Source organism: Melospiza melodia, chromosome 14 (genome assembly GCF_035770615.1).
Source record: "Melospiza melodia melodia isolate bMelMel2 chromosome 14, bMelMel2.pri, whole genome shotgun sequence".
NCBI lineage: Eukaryota > Metazoa > Chordata > Aves > Passeriformes > Passerellidae > Melospiza > Melospiza melodia.
This window is the reverse complement of record NC_086207.1, coordinates 19877089-19896543: the sequence shown is the minus strand read 5'-3', so window position 1 is coordinate 19896543 and position 19455 is coordinate 19877089. Positions and strand designations below refer to the sequence as shown.

The window sequence follows — 19455 nt, the reverse complement described above, 5'->3', positions numbered from 1 at the left end:
CAGGGAGCACTGAGCCTGCACAGCTGAGCCCTCTCTGTCAGCACAAACTGTGCTGTGCTGGTGTTTGTGGGGCCTTCTCTTAGTGGTACCTAAGAATTACTCCTCTTTTCCCCCCAAAACTGAGAGCATTTGCAATTGGAAGTGGCTCTGCACTGGAAAAGGAACAGAAGTTCACTGCAGAACTTAGAAAGGAGAATAAATGCAAAATTATTTGCCTTGGGGGCTGTTGGACGAGAGATTCTGCTCAGGCTGTACCAGTGCTGCCAGTGACCTGCTGCTGGCTGTCACCTCTGCCACCACCTGTCTGCCACCCACCCTTCTCCAGTGCCACCAGGGTGTCCTATGGGGAGAGGGAAGAGCTCGGTTTTATGGCATTGTTCTAAGCATTCCAATTTTCAATGACACAAACTGACCATATTGGAATAAAGTTCCTTAAAACCCATTAATTTGAAGTTTACAGGTTGGCCTGATAATGAAAGCTAACTAGCGTGCAATCCATTTAATTCTTTTTTCAGGCACTGCCTGAATTTCAGTCTTCTCCTTTTTGGCTCTAGTTTCAAACTCTCTTCCCAGGAAAATGTTTGTAAAAATAATTTGCTATAATTAGAAAAACGTTTCATTGGAAATTCATTACTGGAAGCCTGTCCTGCCAGAGGGAGCAGGGCAGGCTCCAGGACACCTCTTTTGGTGACATGTTCTGCACTGACAACCCAAGAGACGCCCATGTTTGTGCTACAGAAGCTGGGCTTGAGCTCCAGCTCCCAGAATCAAAGGATTGTGTGTGGTTTGCTACATCTATTGTAAAGATTCCAGTCCCTGTGCCTGGTGGGAGTCCTGACTCCCAATGAGAATGGGAATAACAAGAGAAGGATAGCTGTTATTTTGAGGGTATTTAGTGTGATACCTGCTTAGATGTGGCAGTGCCACTGAGAGTTGGGGCTGTGCCTGTTTCTAGAACTCAGTATTTGGCCTCAAACACAGACACAGCCTCTGCATCCTGCCCTGGGTAACCTGGGAGCCACCACCCCTCAGGAGAAGGGGGAACATCATTGTTCGAACTCAGTGAGTTTGGATGAGATCACTAATCATTGTCCAAACTCAGTGAGTTTGGATGAGATCACTAATCATTGTCCAAACTCAGTGATTTTGGACAAGGTCACAAAAACCAGCCAATGCCTGAGTTTTAGGGGTGCAGTGCTCTGAGTGAGGAGCTCTGCTGTGCCACGCTCCCCCTGGGGTCAGCACAAAGGCTTCCCACGACTGGAAGCCAAAACTCCAGCCAGGGATGAGCATCCCCTTCACATCCCTCTCTCCACCCCCTTGCTGTGATGCAGAGCCCTTGGGATCCAGCATCCCCTCCATGCTGCTGCAGCACAAACCCCTCTGCTCCCCCATGCCAAGATTCACCCCATCAAGGGAGGCACAGCTTGGTCATGTTGGTCACAAAGGGAAATGGCAAAAAAAAAAGGCTGCTCCCCATCCCAGAGCTTCACCCCAGCAAGGGAAGCACAGCTTGGTCATGTTGGTAACAAAGGGAGATGGCACAAAAAGGCACCCCCTGATCACATCCCTCCGAGCTGGGACTCTGAGCTGTGAGCATCCCTTCAGCTCTGGGACTTTCCACACACACAGAGAAAAGGCTGGGGCTGAGGGATGGCAGCTCTCTGACCAATTACAGAGTAATTAAAAGACCCACCAAGAAAGCTTTGCATATGGGCTTCAATGATTACACCACAGTCCTGCCAGAAAAACACAGAAGAGGATCTCGGGCAGCTCGGAGGATGCATATGGCTTGTGTAGGTGGAGAGACCTAAGAGACTGCTACTCTGGGTAGGAAGTGGATTTTCCCTCTCCTGTAATCTTGTTAAATTACCGTGGTTTTAAATCAATGATTTATATCTCCCTCTTCAAATCCAGAGGGGAGGAAAAAACCCCAAACCCTCTCTAAACAGCCAGTGTGTGACAAGCAATACATTTTCACTTTCATTTACCCTCACACTGCAAAGTTCACTCAGCAAACCAGAAGTGCTAAAGGAAAATACTGGGAAGGACTGGTTAAAAAGAAAACCTTGGCTGAAGTGAGATGGAAAACAGATTTCCCGGGTTAGGTAAGTATCAGAAAATAATGCATAATGTTGGACACCCGAAAAGGGAAGTAGGAAAATATTTAGGAATGTGCACAGCCATTTGCAGCCTATGAAAAGCACAAAAAACCAGTTTCATTAGGAAAGGACACTGCAAGCAGTGCCAGGAGGTGCCACGCTCCAGGACCAGCCTGGGAAATGGCCATATCCTGTGCCCAGCACTGCTTTTCTGGGAGTGCCTGTGTGCGGCTGGCTGAGGATTCCCAAACACATTTTCATTTCCCTTTGGGTTTCAGGGAGCCTCCCTCCCTCCTCTGCCAGTTTGCATCTCTGTGGGTCCTGCTGCTTCCAGGGGGAATCATATCTTAGCAACACTGACTAAATTAAAATTAAATTAAATAAATAAAATATAATCTAAAAATATTAAAAATTAATATTTAATAATAAAAAATTAAAATAAAATAGAAATAATAATAAAATAAATGAAAATAAATGAAATAAAAATATGTTTCAAATAAAATAATTTTTAAAAAATAAAATTAAAATAAAATAAAATAAAATAAAATAAAATAAAATAAAATAAAATAAAATAAAATAAAATAAAATAAAATAAAATAAAATAAAATAAAATAAAAGTGAGACCCAGCACAGACCTGAAACCAAGGCCATGCTGCAGCCCACCTGCAGAGTCTGTCCAATTAACATCTCCTCATCCTTCAGCTTTGTGAAACCCCACGGTGCTGCCATGGAGCACCAAGCTCACAGAGGAAATCCCCCACGTGCCTGGAGCACCTGAGGGAAATAAAGCCATCTGTTCATTGGGGCAGCCAGCCTCACTCCAATTAATGTACAGAGCTGCATTAAGGGTCTCTCCTCCACGCAAATCCCCTCTTGTAAACAAACCTCACAGGCCCCAGCCCCAGTCTCCGAGGCAAGTTCCAATCTGATTAGTTACTCCACATGCCTTAAATCCCCCCTTACATTTACCAGTGAATGAAACTACCTTTTTGCTGAGATATATGAAACACTTTACTGATGTTCACCTTGAGGTGTCCTTTGCAGTGATAATTAGTGAAACTGGGACCTCTCTGGGTGAAAAACAATCAATTTAATTTGTTTTTTTGGCAGTAGTTGTCCTCCAGACCACCACCCACACAGCATAGCACCAGACCTCCACCACAGCCCAGCACACACTGAGTTTTATCTCCAATATTTGCATCAATCCAGACTATTTTTGGTGCCTGTTTAAAGCAGAGCACAGAGTGCAAGGTGTGTAGTTCAGTAAATTAGAAAAAGGAGACTGAATTAATGGGAAGGGAGTTCAGCAGCAGCTTTGTGCCATTCTCTGAGCAGCTGTCCTGGAAAGCACCCGTGGGAAAAGCACTTGGTGCAGGTGAGCTCACCTGGGCAGGAGAATTCCTGCAGGAACACACAGTGTGCCGTCTGGAAAAGCAGTGGGATGAAGAAGCAGTCCCCCCTATGGAGGGAATGCATTTGTTAACTGATGGTTTAACCATGGGAGCCCCAAAGTGGAGCCACGGGCTGCTCCTGCACAGCTCAAGGAGCCCCAAGGAAACTCCACAGCCCCTCTGACCTGGCCCTTCCCTCCCTCCACCAACACCACTTCCTTTTCTCAGATAATTAATTTGTCTTCTCAGTATTTCCATTTAGAGACACAAGTCTGAAAGCTCCCCAAATTGGCATCATGAGCATCCCAGTCCTTTCCAGCCTCATCCCTGCCCCACTGTGCTCCCCTCACAGGGATGGGGCTCCAGCTCGCCTCAGCCCAGCACCATAAAGGGTTTGAAACCAGCCTGATTTCTTTCCCTTGCTTTGTACGTCACTTTTTCTTCTATTCTGTTTAAAAACAGACAGGAAATTGATAAAATTATGGGAGCTAAGTGAAAATTAAGCACTTCATACCTCGTTGATTTGGGTTTCTGCCCTGCAAAGCAGAGTCTGTAGATGTTACCTGTGATGTTTACATGGAGGCTTTGCTTCTCTTGCCTTGCTTCAAGTCAGATCCCAGTGTTCACTCAGGAGAAGTCCCTTTCCCCAGCAGTAATGGAAATTCCCAAACAGGGATAAAATGATGGTCCTGCAGTAGAAGACAGCAAGAGAAGAGCAAGATGCATTTCCTGAAAGCAAAAAAAGAAGATTTTCATTGAAGGTGAGCTCTGCTGCCAGCCCCAGGAGTTCCAGGCAGCTCAGAGCAAACATCTCCCCCTTGGCCTGAAGGACCAGGATGGCAAGGTTTGGTCTTACAAAAAAATGAATGAAAAAGTGAAATTGTGGGTGCCCTGTGCCTGTGTGGGGGGCTGAAGCTGCCCAGAGCTGCTGGGCTGCCCTGAAGCCAGTGCAGGTAAACAGGAAATCTGATGGCCAGGGGAGAGGCAGTGCTGGGAACACTTGTGATTTTGGCATTGAAAGTGTTACAGAAAACTTGCCATAAAGTTCCTCTGAGGCTTTAATTTCCCTCCCCCCAATCTTCCTTTGATTTTGATCCCCTCCTTTCCTCGTGTCCTTTGAGCTCTTAAAAAGGCACTTTGAAGAGATGTCATAAAGTGGGGGCTTTATTCAGCATCTCCTCTTTGATGCCCCTGCTCCGCGTGTGAAGTGCAGCCCCGCAGGATGTGGAGCCAGAGGAGCTGAAAGCCGAGACAGAAGGGAAAGGGCACAGAAGCAAAAGTGTGGCTGTGGAGTTTGGGAACGGCTCTGGGCATGGCACAGCCCAGACAGGATCCTGGGCTGCAGGGACCTGCTGTGCTTACAGCCCTCCAGGGGGAGGATGAGGATGGAGGAGAGGGGCAGCAGCTGGGGATCCTTCATCCCAAAGGCCACCCTGGTGTCACCCCCAGGTTACAGCTGTGTGACAATGCCCCTGCCTGGGTGGCATCCCCGTGGGAAGGGCCCTGTCTGTGTCACTGGAGCATCTCTGGCACCCAACCCAGGGCTCAGCCCAGCACAGCAGCTCCAGGAGTTGGTGCTGCCATCACCCTGCAGTCCTCCCCACCTGTCCAGCCTTTAAAGGTCCTGCTGTCCAGGACAGAAAACAGTAATAAACAATCAAAAATGTAAAAATGTAAATAATTACATGCACACAAACAACCAAGAGCAGGCCTTCAGCTCCCAAACCCATCCCATGAGAAGCTAAGGGCACTGCCCAGGCAGGAGGAGGCATGATGCCATGATTGCATGATGCCGTGATGCCACGATACCATGGTTCCACGATGCCATGGTGCCACGATGCCATGATGCCACGATGCCATGAGGCCATGGTGCCACGATGCCATGATGCCACGGCCCAGGCAGAAGGAGGCATGATGCCATGATGCCATGGTGCCATGATGCTGTGATGCCATGATACCGTGGTGCCACGACGCCATGATGCCGTGATGCCATGATGCCATTGTGCCATGATGCCATGGTGCCACGATGCCATGATGCAACGATGCCATGATGCTGTGATGCCGTGATGCCATGGTGCCATGATGCCACGATGCCATGATGCCACGGTGCCATGGCCCAGGCAGGAGGAGGCAGGTGCAGAGCTCAGCCCCATCTCCTCAGAGCCAGAGACAGTGCCCAGCCCACACACCCTTTCCATGCTGGCGTCTCTGGAAAGCTCAGAACCCTCAGAATGCCATCGAGGCTGGAAAAGCCCTCTCAGAGCATGGAGCCCAGCCCTGCTGCAGCCCAGCCTCGGGCTGGGTGACTCTTTTCCCCTCCTGAGCTCTCTGGGACATTTCACACTGAAGCACTTTGTGCAGCACAGGCCCCGTGGCACAGAGCCACTGCTTGGAGCCTCTCAACTTTGTTTAACCTTTGCACAGGGAGTTGCATGAACTCATCCAAGGGAACCTCTCAGCTAGGGAGAAACAGATGTTCAGGCATTAGATAAGCTGTGAGCAAGTCCACGGTGTTTATCAGCAGGGACGTGGGGCTGACTTTGGGTTTGTTATTTTTATTGGGTGACCAGTGGTAGGAATTATTCAGAAATAAGTGAAAATTATCCTGAAAACTTCTTGAAGTGCTTCTGAAATGATCTTTTCCTCAGCTGCTCCTTCTTACCTGCAATATCAATTCATATTCTTTTTTCTTTTTCTTTTTTAGAATTACAGCCAAGTATCTGCTTCCAAGACTGAATGCAGATGCAGCTGGAACAGGAAATTTTAACTTGCTTCCAACCTGGGAATTTTGCACTTTAAGCTTCAGATAAGGAGAGAGCTTGGTTTTAAAGACACATGTGGCCTAACAAAAGACAATTGTCCTTCCAGAGGGGCCACCCCACAGCCCTCCTGAGCAAGCAGTACTGCAGAAAATGGCAAAATCTCAAGAGCTGAGTAATCCTGGTGTGCAGGGACACCTTCCACCAGCCCAGGTTCCTCCAGCCTGGCCTTGGACACTGCCAGGGATGGGGCAACCACAGCTGCTCTGGGCACCCTGTGCCACCCAGGCACAGCCACAGCTGCACTGCCACTGCCCAGAATTTCTCACAGAGGACAAGGGAGACCTGACAAAGCCACCCAAGGAGCACCCAAGGAGCCCTGGGAAGAGCCACAGCAGCCTGGCTCCTCCTGCAGCTGCTCCCTGCACACAACCAGCCTTGAGGAGAGCAAGCAAAGGGGGAGAAATGGAGCAGTGAATGAAAACCGAATATTTTGTGATGGGCATTTTGTGTTACTGACCTGTGGCAGATGTTTTAAAGGCACAATCAAACATCTAAAGCTGCAAATATAAAAGCTGGCACTAGGGAGAAACCCAGCACCCAGCTACCCAAACATCACCTCAACTCAGGGCCTGGAGTTTCCATCTCCTTAAGCCCTGCTGTCCCACTCACATGGACATCTCCCCAAGGACCTTCCAGGGAGCAGAGAGCAGCCCAGCCACAGCCAAACCCACTCTGCAGCAAAGTAGGTCAAACAGAAATGCTCTGCTCTCAGCTGAAGGTCACCACTGTCTCCCCAGGCTGCTCTGGGCAAGAGAAGTGTATTTACATTGAGGAGATGTGGAGAGGTTTTGGAGCTGGAAGTGGTTAGAGGAAAAACAGGCTGTTAAAGAGAGCAGGAGCATGAGCCTGCATCCGAAATGCTGAGCACTGAGGGAGGAAAGAATGAAAAATCCCAAATAACAGACATTTCCCTCAAAGGGCAGGAGTGTTAGAGCTGCCTTCCCCGCTCCTGGGCAAGCACTGGGAGCTGTTCCTGTACAAACTACAGCACTGATGAGAGGCCTTGGGTAACATTTGCAGAGGGCTTTGACATGGAAAGTCCAAATTTCCCTTTACGGAGGCAAAGTCTGACAAAAGCAGAATGGAAAGAGGTTTCTGACGGACAAAAATTGACTCCCTGGCACACACACAGGCCCACGCAAACTTTCCAGCCTGCCCTCCAAGTGTGAGCACTGGTGTTTCCATTAAGTGCCTGAAAGCTCAGAAAGCTTCTGGAGAAAAGGTGAACTCCTGTTTAGACTGAGCACGACTTTTTCCTTGGATTTCTGCAGAATTTTTACATGTGGTTTTGCAGCAGGAGCAGGGATTACCTGGGTACATTTGTGGGTGTCTCTTCTGACTGCCCTGCAAGAGGAGCACTGGTGTAGCCACTTTAGGGTGTTTGTCTGAAATCACTGCTGGGGACATCTGTCAGAGGAGACTTCATATAGAAATAAAACCATAGAAGAAATCACAGAGTTATTCAGGTTGGAAAAGCCCTCTAAGATCATCAAGTCCATCTGTTCCCCAGCACCACCAATGCCACCTCTAACCCCTGTCCCCAAGTGCCACATCCACATGGCTGTTAAATCCCTTTTCCCCAATATCCAACCCAAACCTCCCCTGGTGCAACTTGAGGCCATCTCTTTTTGTCCAGTAACCTGTTCTTGGGAGAGGAGACCGACCCCCACCTGGCTACAACCTCACTCATCTTTGTCTCGCTCATCTCTGCCCTCCCATTTTCAGCCTTCCCCAGGCAAACTCTGCCCTCTAAGATGCTCAAAGCTTTGCTGGGCTTTCACTGGGCAGCTTTGCTCCCAAGAACAGCCTGGATCTGAAGGCACACTGAACCTGGGGAAAGCCCAAACCTAAAGCAGGTTGCCTCCTCTCCTGGTGTCCCCAGCATGGTCCCACCACCCAGGGGACTCCTGGAAGCCTCAGGCAGGGGACACACAGGTTCCATCACTCTCACCATCATGCACAGACCATCTCCTCTGGCCCTGTGGAACCCATAGCACTGCCTGCACAGGAGAGTTATGTTAGAAGACTAATTAATGTGTTTTGGCTGTCTCCTAATGAACCCCAGCAGCTGGAAGCAGGCGCGGCGCCAGCTCCACGTGACCGCCCCGCTCTGCCTTGGCCTGGGCTCAGCAATCTCTGCTCCTGTCTCCAGTTGTCCTGCACGGCTCCTTTTCCCCCCAAACTGAACTAATCAATGTCTGGCTGCGATTTACCATGGAGGGAGGAGGAGAAACGTGCCTGGAGAAGCTGTTGTGCATCACCCAGCGCGCCGTGAGCCCGCTCCCGTGCAGCCATGCCCAGGATTCCTCCCCTCCATTTATCTTCCCGCGAGCAGAACGGCTGGAAGCGGATGAGTGCCTGCCATGGAGAGCAGCTCTGAGTGAGGTTATTGCATTCTTGACTTAAGCCCATTTTTCTGGTTTCCATGCAAACGTCAATGAATTTTAAAAGGGAGCATTCAGCCCAGACCTCCCAATTCAGACAAATACAGTATCTCTCTATATGGGGATTATGCTCCTGCTTGGCAGAGGGGGAATCCATTGGATTTCTTGTCCTCTCACCATTACCACCCCTAACTGTCCCACACACCCCAGTCACCTCCATCGGTTGCTGCACCATTCCCGTGACTCCAGGCAGGAACACTCACTGCAAAAGCACAGGAATATAAATGCTTGCACCCCATACATGAACACCCACACGCGTACAGGTGTGTGCCGGCCCCGAGCACGGCAGGAATGTAAATATGTTTTACTCCTAATTATGGAAAGCACTTTGGCAGGAGGCAGCCGGGGACACAAAGAGCTACTATTGAGGTTCCTCAGGCTGTGGCCTCCATTCAGCACACAATTGACAATATTTAGACAGCATGGGCTGGTTCCTTCCTTTGCAAGGTAACTTCCTGCTCTGGCAGCCCCGGCAGGCTGTAAATGACCTTGTGTTTGAGGACAGTGGCAAATCAAATAATGGGCAAAGGCCAGCAGCGCCTGCTCGCTGCTGCTCCTCCAGCACCATTCCCTCTCCCTGCTCTCCTCCCACAGCCCCCAGGGCTCAACAGAGCTGGCAGGAGATGCTCCTGTGCTGCCCAGCAGGGAGGCAGCAGCCAGGGAGCACCCGGAGATCCCACTGTGCAAAAACCATGGCATGCAAATAAAGACTGACTTATTGATCCCAAAGGAATCTCATTTGGGGTTTTGTCTCGCTCATCTCTCCCCTCCCATTTTCAGCCTTCCCCAGGCAAACTCTGCCCTCTGTGATGCTCAAAGGTTTGCAAGTCTTTCACTGGGCAGCTTTGCTCCCAATCCCTGCCTCGCTGCCCATGCCCTGCTCCAGTCTGGCTCCCATAACGCACAGGGCCAGACCACAAGGCACATTGACTTCTGCAAGTCTGGCTCTAAAACCAAATAAAAAGCTTTTCATTGACACTCAAGTGTAGGTGCAGCAAGTCAAAAGCCTTATTTTCATGTTTTACAGCGCTGCCACCTGAATAAATTCATTTTAAGTGCCACTTTTCCATTTGTGGATTATGAAAGGTTGGGAGGTCTGGATGCCATCACCAGGAACCAAAGGGCAATATATCACCCAGTGCAGGAGCCTGTCAGTGCCGCTGTATCCCACAGCACTGCCCCTGGTGAGTGCAAGCGTGAGCAGAGCCTGCCCTGGACACACGGACAGACACACGGACAGATGGACACATGGACAGCAGCAGGTCTGCCCCTCGCAGGGTGGGACAGGCACGTGGCCATAAAGCAATGGTGGGACATGAATGTGACATGGCTCAGTGGAAAGAAAACCCCCAGTATAAAATATTTCCTAGTCCGCCCACCTTCCTGCTCCCGTTTGGAGCAGAACGGCTCCATTGTGCTCTGGGGTTTGCTCAGGGCAGAGCCTGCACGGGGAAAGGGGGGCTGCACATCCCTCAGCATGAGCACAGCCCCAAACCCAGCTGGGGCTCTTGCAAACACCCAGTTTGGACCCAGGGTTAGCCCATTTCCAGCTGTACTGCACAGCATCACCCTCAATTACAAATCACACGTACCTGTGGGTGTAAGTGCAAGTGCCTGAGGCAGATTTGGCACACCAACAGCTACGGGAGAAATCTGAAGAAATTAAGTGTCATGGGATTGTTGGCTTTGCATATATTTGATTTTCCAGCCATTTTTAATCACATGGAAGCACAGCTTAGGGGTGTTGGAGCATCACTGCTGCCAGCCCAGAGCACAGAGGTGCTCTGTGTGCCCAGCCATCAGCTCTGAGGCTCTGTCCACAGGGGAACGTGCACCATCCTGTCAAACTCACAAAGCATCAGCAAGCCCAGCACCTGCCAGGAGGAGCACCACCAGGTTTAAAGAGAAACCAGATCTGCCAGGAGGAACATCACCAGGTTTAAAGCCAGAGCAGAAGCAGGAGGTGCTCCAAGTTTTCTCCCACCCAGCACACAGAAGGTTTCCCACAGCCTTTGGTGGCTCTCGAGCAAACCAGGGAAGGCTGGAGTTTGTTCCACTGGTGCAAGGAAACTCCTCTGACAAACCAGGAGGGCGTTTGGCCGAGCAGCACAGGGCTCCTCACTCCTCACACACACAACCCTCCACAGTAATGCAGGGACAGGAGCACTAGGTGGCAAAAAGAGCCAACAGGTTCTTATTAGTTACAATCTGGAAATGAGCATTAATGACTCTATGAAATTTCAGTAAGTTTAAAACCATCCAGGATGGGCCCAAAACCAGCAAGTTTTGCTGTTCCCAGTGAAGGATGGAAGTGAGGGCTCACAGTCAGGCAAAGAAAAGGGGGAGAAAGGGGTTAAACCCCAAATTGTTGCTGAATAAATAGTACCAAAGTAGAAAAAACATCTTGCTGGATTTCTGAGCACCATTTCCTTCCTGGCAATGACCGTGTAATAAAGCATCAAAATAAACAGTAATCAAAAAAATAAATGTCTGGAATTGGTCTGTATTCCAGATGAGAAACATCTGCAGGGGTAGATCAGCAGATCTTTTCTCTTTTTCCTGGGCAATTAGTTGGACAATTCTGCTCTCTTATAAGTAAAATTATTCTCCCAGCCTCTTCTATCACCTCATAAATTAAATCAGTATTTTTGCAAAGGAAGGTAAAATCAATAAATGCCTCCAGATAAATAAGAGCAAAGGACTCCCCTAGACACTGCTGAGCCAATTCTCCTTGGGACTGCTCCCTGTGCAGCTCTCCTCATTTCCAACTGCACTTTCTCAAAAGGATGGGGCAAAAAACCAACCCTCAACTGTTTTAAAATTTAAAAATAAGGCTATAATTTTTCCTGTGCAGAAATGAAGATGAGATAAGGCTGGATTAGACCAATGTATTAACTGTGACTTGTTACAGACCACAAATCAGGACAGAACCATTCATTTTGGAGCCACCACTGCCAATTATGAAATCATTGTGCTTGCCATACACATTGATTAGAAAAGCTGTTTGTTTGAACTAATAAAGCAGTAAATGAGCTGAAATTGTCTTTTCTTTATTTTTAATATGATAAATGGAATAAACTACGGGTACATCTGTTCCAAGCTTCTTCTCCAAAACATGTTATGTCTGAAAAGCTTGAAAAATGTTCTTTTCTATTTCAACATTTCAAAGTAATGATTTTCTGCAAAGCATCACCTACAAAACATCCATCAGGCTTACACAGTTTAATCCTCATTCTGCCTTTAGTTCCCCTTCTGAGCTAAACCACATTACACGGGGAGGGGAAAAGAGGCATCGGCCTCCAGATAAATCATGGGCATCCCTGGATCAGCACCCCAGGATCATGGAACCCTTTGGGTTGGGAAAAGCCTCCAAGATTGAGTCCAACCATTAAACCAGCACTAAACAAAGTCCCCAAGTGCCACTTGTACAGCTGTGCCACTTTCAGACAAATCTGTATTACAACAATAGGAAGAAGCCAGAGGGACAGACACGTGCTCTGTTTTAGCCACAAAATTATTTTCCCCTCTCCCATTACCACTACTTTTTAAACCTTGCTGCTTAGGTCTGTGAGCCTCTCCCAGCAGGATAAACCTCTGGTCACCTTGAGCAGGAAAACGCACACAGACCTCTCAGATTTTAAAAACATTTCCACCAAATTGCAAGGAAAATTCCCACAGCATCTGTGAAGCACTGCAGCAGTCCCTGCTCCCTGAGAACCACACTTTTACTCCATGGAGTAAATGCTGAACCTTTTTTTGCCCAGGCACTGTGGTGACACAGCACAGCAAGATAAATCCATATTCCAGCTTTGGGATCTCCCAGGATCATCCAGCTGGAGCTGGGAATGCAGACCTGCTCCCTGCACTGCCTCAGAATGGGAGCTTAGTAAAACAGCAAATAGAGGGAAAAAAAAGTGTCACCAGATAATGAACACCTTATTTCAGGCTGTGGTTAAGTAATTTGCTTTTTGGAGTTGTTTTATTGTATTTAGTGGGGGTTTAAGGGCAGCCATGGTGAAGTTTCTACATAAAGGAAAAGCAAACAGCTGAAGAGTCCTCCCTGGGCTTTGATCCTCCCTGCAGTGAGTAAACCATGAAGTGATTGTTAAATCCTAATCCGATTTAAAGCTGCTTTTGAATGCTTTAGGGGAGGAAGCGCTGGCTCTCACCGTCCCTTCCAGCCCAGGGGTTTAGAGCTGTGTCACTCTGCCTGTGCAGAGCCAGGATCCCCTCCCTGGCAGCTGCTGCAGCCCAAAACTCCCACCTGGAGATGAAGCTCATTCCAGCTGGGAGTGAATAAATCTGCTCATGGGGGCACCTGGAGAAAGCTCTGTGCAGCTCCCCAGTAACTCAGCTGGGGAAAACAGGGGAGCACGGAGCCAGAGGGCAGCGCTGGCAGGCACCACAGCAACCCCCAAACCAGCTGCAGAGGGTTTGACACGAGGTCATTGCCCCGCTGCCCACGCCTGGGCGCTGCACAGACACCACTGCAGGAACACAGCTCCTGGAATAGCATCCCCACAGGAACAGCACCCATGGGACAGAGCCACCAAGGAGCTCTCATCCTGGACACAGCCCTGGAGGCTTTGCTGTGTCAGACCCTGCTGACAGCACAGCCCAACCCGAGACCAGCAAACTGCCCTGACTCTCCTGAGGAGCGTTTCTGGAATGTGGATCCAGAGGAGTGCTTCCCTTAATCTCTGTTGAATTTAGCACATGAAAATATTTATATTTTTTCTTCCAGAAATGCCATTCAAAAGGAATCAGGATCAAGCAACCTGCAAAAATGTAATACAGCAATTGTCAACCAAACTTCAGCTGCAGCATCTTTGCTGTGAGAGTCTCCCATGAGTTTTAGGCCACCTATTGCTTATTCCACTACCTTATTTTTCTCTGGACCCCTCTGGTTTGTTGTTGAGGTTATGTAGAAATGTAGCTGGGGTATACACCTGTAGCCCAATGGCCCCATGATTACAGGTCAGAGAGGTGTAGGACCCTGCCAGACCAGGAGCTGCACAGCCAGAGTGACAACCCTGGTCTCAAAGGGTTTATGAAGGAGGAAACCGGGAACACTGAAGATTTAGGATCCTTACATCTGGATTCTGTCACTGTAGCAGGATAAAACAAAGCCATGATCCAACCTTCTTTGGTCAAGCGTGGATCAGAAGATGAGCAAACACATCCCAGCCTAGCAGTTGTTATTTTCTGTGTGTTCAGTCCACGACGAGCCTGGTAGGAGCAGAGATTTCAACATGAAAACCAAGGCCCCAGGACACCAGGATTAGAAATGTGCTGGCAACTGGCAAGATATCAGAACAGTTTCCTTGGCTGGAGCCAAAAGGCAGGGATTTTGTCTTGGAATTGTTTATAAACCCCAGCTCCAGAAAAGCTTTAGAGACTGAGTGTGATCATTGACTCAGGAAAACCAGGACACGGGTGTTGGCTCCAGGGACATGGAACAGCGTGGATCTGCAGGGGAAAACCAGATTCCATGTGCACATTCAGCCACAACTGCAGCTCTCCTGGCCCTGGATCCCACCCTGAGCGTGGTCTGAGAGCTGCTCCAGCCCCACAGTGAGAGACCCCTGCTCTCCAGGATGTTTCCACAGGTAGGAACGAGGAAAGGCAAGAGCAGGACCCTCTGCTCCCTTCCAAAAGCAACTTCTAAAGAGCAAAATGACCCTTTACTCCAGGAGAATGTGCTTTTTAGCAAGACTGCTGCATTTTTTGAAATGATCTCTTTTCAAACAATTAAAATCCACGCCCACACCATATGCAAGGCCGCGAGTCAAATCTCTGCTTTGCATCACACACGGCACTTTTAAATGACATCTCCTTTTTCCGGGGTGGAAAATCACAGTCAGCATTTGTATATAAATATTATTACACAGCTTGAATGTGGAAGCCAGGAAACAGAGAGTGCTGCATGACAACGTGCTAAAAATTCCTTGCTGCATTTTTTTTGTGTGGAGGAGCCAGCACTGTTTGTACAGGGATCCCATTGTCACACACGGCGCTGTGCCCACAGCAGCTCCAGGACCAACACGTCCTCCTGGAGCAGAGTGAGCAGCACGGAGGGAATTCTCTCCTCAGCTTCTGGTACTCATTCACCGCTCTCCTGGAAATTATGGATTCATTTAACCTGTGCATACATTAAATCCCAGGCTATTGTCATGCTCTCACTACTCACATGCCTAAGAACAGGAACACAATAATTAGGAGGGTGAGCTGGTCCTCCAAAGAGAAGCAGATGAAGAAACTGCTGGCACACATTCGCTTTAAAGTCATAATAGCATTAGTTATCTTAATAATATTGTTTTATTCTAATGAATGTTTTATTAGACAGATTTTCAACCTCAAAAGTCCCCTTTCATAGCTCACAAGTGACTGGCAGGGCCAAAGACAAGGACTGGACTTTGTTTTGGGCTAAGATCAAGCTTAGGGTCAGCTTGCCATAGCTTGAGCCTATCTGAGTGGCATCAGATCCTCATTTCTCCAGGGATGCTTTAACTTGCTATGCCAGGGCTGGGGAGACAGGAGTTTAACAGCCCAGGGCTTTTCCATCGCCAAGGAACAAATGACAACCCCTGAAATTGGAATCTCCAGCCTCCAGATCACCAAACCTTAATCCCTCCATATCAAATGGTCCAGTCTCTGCTGCTAAAAATACCCAAACTGGCTGACACCGGCTCCTCAGGCATCCAGAAATAGTGCTTGGTTTTTTGAAAGCCACACACTTCCATGTGTCCACAATGTGCTGCTTGCCTTTGAAAACAAAAACACTTCCAGTGGAGATACACACTGTTCCATTGGAGCAGTCAGTGCAAGCCCTGAGGCACAAAAACCTCAGAGAGGAGAAGCCACGTCCGGAACGCCCCGATCGCAAATATCCAACAGAGCAGGGGCACACTGGGGATCCTGCAGCTCTGACATCCAACCATCCCTGCTGGACAGCACCAGGACAAGGGAACAGGAGCAGGGAGAGGCACCCCAGCACCAACAGAGACACACCACGGGATGGGCAGAGTGTCCTTAGGGCTCCTCTTAAATAATCTCACTGCTCTCCTGCTGGACAAAGCAAAACTGACTTGTCAAAGGTGCTAGAGCTACTCCAGGCTTGATAGGAGAGCCTGGGACAGCAAAGGGACACATGACACCCTCTAAGGAATATTTTTAAAGAAAAAACTGTGGCTGGAGCAGTAAAGTGCCTGGGATGGGGAATACGGGAAAAGTGGATTAAGGTGGGGGTTCCATTCAAACTGCTCTTCCACTGCTCTATAAATATCCCTAAAACTTCTGAAGACAGCAAAACCTTTCCCTTTGGAGCTTCCAACCCCAGAGCCCTTCAGAAGAGCCCACAGAGCTGGACCAGGGCCTCCTGCCTGAAACACCCCCAGGGTCAGACAAGTAGGACAAATCCGCATAATTCCATTACTCGTATCACCAAACTTGTTGAGATAGGACGAAAATTCTGAGGGTTCCCTGCCCCTTTGTCTGCCAAGCTCCTGTCAGGGATATCCATTTGCAGACCAGCTATAAGAATTTAACATTCCTGACAATTCTGGGGGCCAAAATTTGATTTGATTATGAAAATTCAGGGTCATTTCCAAACTTTATTCATTCTGGTTCTAATTACTTCGATAACTGAGACAAGTTTTGAGGTGAATTCTCAAGTCTCTTTCAACACATGCTTTCATGAAAAGAAATTCACAAAACCGAAGGATAAACAGGTCAAAATTAGTACAAATAGCTTTTCCCTTCTGACATTAACCCTTTCAAGGGATACTGGACATAACTTGATGGTCTTGGGGAGTTCCCATCCATTTGACAGAGGACTTTGTTTAAGAACTGAAAAACTGAGGTTTTAGACTGGACTGAAATACAGATCTCAAAATTCCCAAAATTCTGGACCAACAATTCACACCAACAGTTTCTCCTCCCTAGTTTTCCATTTCCCAAGCATTTTCCATTGTGCCAGAGATGAGCGCAGCCCCTGCCCTGCCTTGCACCCAGTGAGGACGTGCCCAGGGCCTCGGGAGCGTTTTCCCCTGGAGGAACTCGGCCCTCACATCCCATCCCGTTTGGAGCTTGGGCTATTTTTGCCCTGTGCATCATCCAGTGCCTGTCCTCGCTGGCTCTGGCCTGCCAGGACGATGACTAACTTTCTCCCTCCACTTGTTCCCTCCACCCCTGAGAACATTCACATCCATCTGGAGTTCCTCACAACAACATATTTTTCAGCGAACCAAAACACCGTAAAACAGGATCAGCCACCCCGGCCTGGCATCCTCACAGCTCTGGCACAGCTGGTGCCCTCAGCCTGGGCTGGGGAGGCTCCCCTGGCCCCAGCGTGGCCCTGCAGGTGCCCAGGTGAGGAACCCCTTGGGCTGCACGGAGCTTTCCTTGTCAGTGAGGGGCTGCTCATGGTCTGTGGTTTGCTTTCTGCCCATTTTAACATAAATGGAAGAGAATCCCAGACTGGTTTGGGCTGGAAGGGACCTGAAATCTCACCCATCCCCACCCCTGCCATGGCAGGGACACCTCCCACTGCCCCAGGTGCTCCCAGCCCTGTCCAACCTGGCCTTGGGCACTGCCAGGGATCCAGGGGCAGCCACAGCTGCTCTGGGCGCCTGTGCCAGGGCCTCACACCCTCACAGGGAGGGATTTTCTCCCTGTATCCCATCCAGCCCTGCCCTCTGGCAGTGGGAATTCCCTTCTCCTGTCATTCCATGCCCACCTTTCCCCCTGCTCCAAGCACCCAGCCTCACTTCCCCTCCCCACCAGGACCAGGGGCTCTGGAGATGCTTTACCCAAACTCTCTGGGCCCTATCCAAAGATCAGAAAGCTGAGGAGGGGCAGGAACAAAAGGGTGCTATCAGCTGAACGGGAATGAGTCACATTAATTTCCAATACTATCTGCTTTTGTCCATCAGCAGCCAGGGCTAATTGGGGTGCTGAGGAAATGCATCCCCTCCCTGGTGCTGTGAGTGTCCCCTGTGCTGCCAGGCCTGACACTGATAAATCCCCCACTCACAGGAAGGAAGAAAACTCTGAAGGGAACCAGGAGCAGCAGAGAGGAGGAAGGTGCCCAAAAAAGAGCTCATGAGGAACAAAGAAAAAAAAAATAAAAGCTTCTGAGATCCATTAAAGGCAAATCATTTAACATTTACTTTTCCTTCTGGTGCTGTTCTAAGTTTCCACATTACTGCACCATTAATTAGGCAAAACTACAGGAAATGATGGGTATTTTGACAGAGCATTGACTGCTGGACTCAGCCCAGCAGAGCTGTCATAACATCCTGATATACAGCATGAGGGGCTGTGGGCTGGGGGGCTTTTAAAGCAAAAACTGAACCACAACAGAACACTAAACCCCAGTAATTCTGTCAGAGGCAACAGGTTAAGGCCACAAAGAAAAGTGGGGTTTAAGTGCAAAAAAAAATTTCCTTTCAAATCGCATAATTTCCAGTCTGTAAATTTTTAATGGATATAATCTGGGTATTTTCAAAGCAGAGACAGGAGGAAATTAGTCAGGAAAATATTTAAGTGTTAGAATGCGGTAATTATATACAATTATGTGACTCCGTAATACCCAGTGATACTTCGAAGAGGGAAGGGTTGGGTCGATTTTGCTCTGCTGCTGTACCCTGTGGAGGAGTAAACACGAGGGGTGGAAAACCAGGGTTACCAGGGCTGGTTTTGCAGGGACAGTCAGATTCCCCTCGTCCATGTGCAGCTGGGGTGAGGTGGAAACCCCCCACAAGATCCAGCAGGGCCCCCACAGCCACCATCACCCCCTGGAACATCCACCCAAACCTCAGCCCGGAACAAACCCACACCAGCTCCTCAAGGAGCGGCGCTTTCCTGAAGGGATTTCAGCTTGGAGGAGTATTTTCACTTGCAATTGGTTTCAGCGGCTATAAATCACGAATGAAATGCCAGATTTCAGCATTTCCATTGTGATGTGTGTTACAGATCCCCCAAAAACCAAAGCCAGTTAAAAATGACGGCGTGGGGCTGGAGACAGGAGCCACACAAACCAGATCAATGTCACAGGGCCCAGAGGAGCTCTGGTTAAATATGCGTTTAATTAATCATCCCCCATCCTGGGGAGCCAGCAGAGAGCCACAATCCAGAGTGATTTTACAGTATAAAACCCCAGGGCAATTGTTTCCCACCAGCACAGCCCCCGGCACTGCAGCCCACAGCATCTCCTCAGTGGAGTCCTTGCACCTTAAACCTAAACCTCAGAAAGAACAGAAATTACTCCACAGGAATACCTTTAACTACTGCAGCAGCTACACTGGCATTAAATTTGTGCCCTTTTGCTCCAAGTTTCACAAACTTCAGGCCAGAAATGCAAGAGGAGAAAGACACTGGAGGTTCCTTGGTGATCAAACCTCCCTCAGCTCTGGGGATTTACCTGCTGGCATTGCAGGACTTCAGCTCTCCTTAAAGAAACAGCCCCAACATCTTCCCCAGCAAATCAAAACTAATTGGTCACAAAAAATGTTTGAAAGCCGACTAGATTATTTCATTGAAGAGACCTCTGAGATTGTTTTGATGCAATTTGGTTTTGGGGGAAGTTCAATTCTACAGAAGAAGGAAAAACAAGAATATAACAGTAATTTCTTTGAGCTTTGTGCTGATACATTAATTCAGCATGGCTGTTACTCATCAGTATCCCTGTCTGCCT

At 48.7% G+C, this 19455-nt stretch overlaps 1 long non-coding RNA gene across 1 annotated transcript in view; it reads right to left on the bottom strand.

Annotated features, from left to right (window-relative positions):
* Nucleotides 1-8622, bottom strand: part of LOC134424927 (uncharacterized) — a 24766-nt gene extending 16144 nt beyond the window's left edge. Inside the window, exons 1-4 of the long non-coding RNA XR_010029506.1 lie at nt 8529-8622; nt 7626-7735; nt 4057-4222; nt 3488-3561 (exon numbers count right to left, since the gene is read on the bottom strand). This is a non-coding gene — a long non-coding RNA (uncharacterized LOC134424927). The remainder of the gene's footprint in view (nt 1-3487; nt 3562-4056; nt 4223-7625; nt 7736-8528) is intronic.
* Between the last annotated feature and the right edge of the window lie 10833 nt (nt 8623-19455).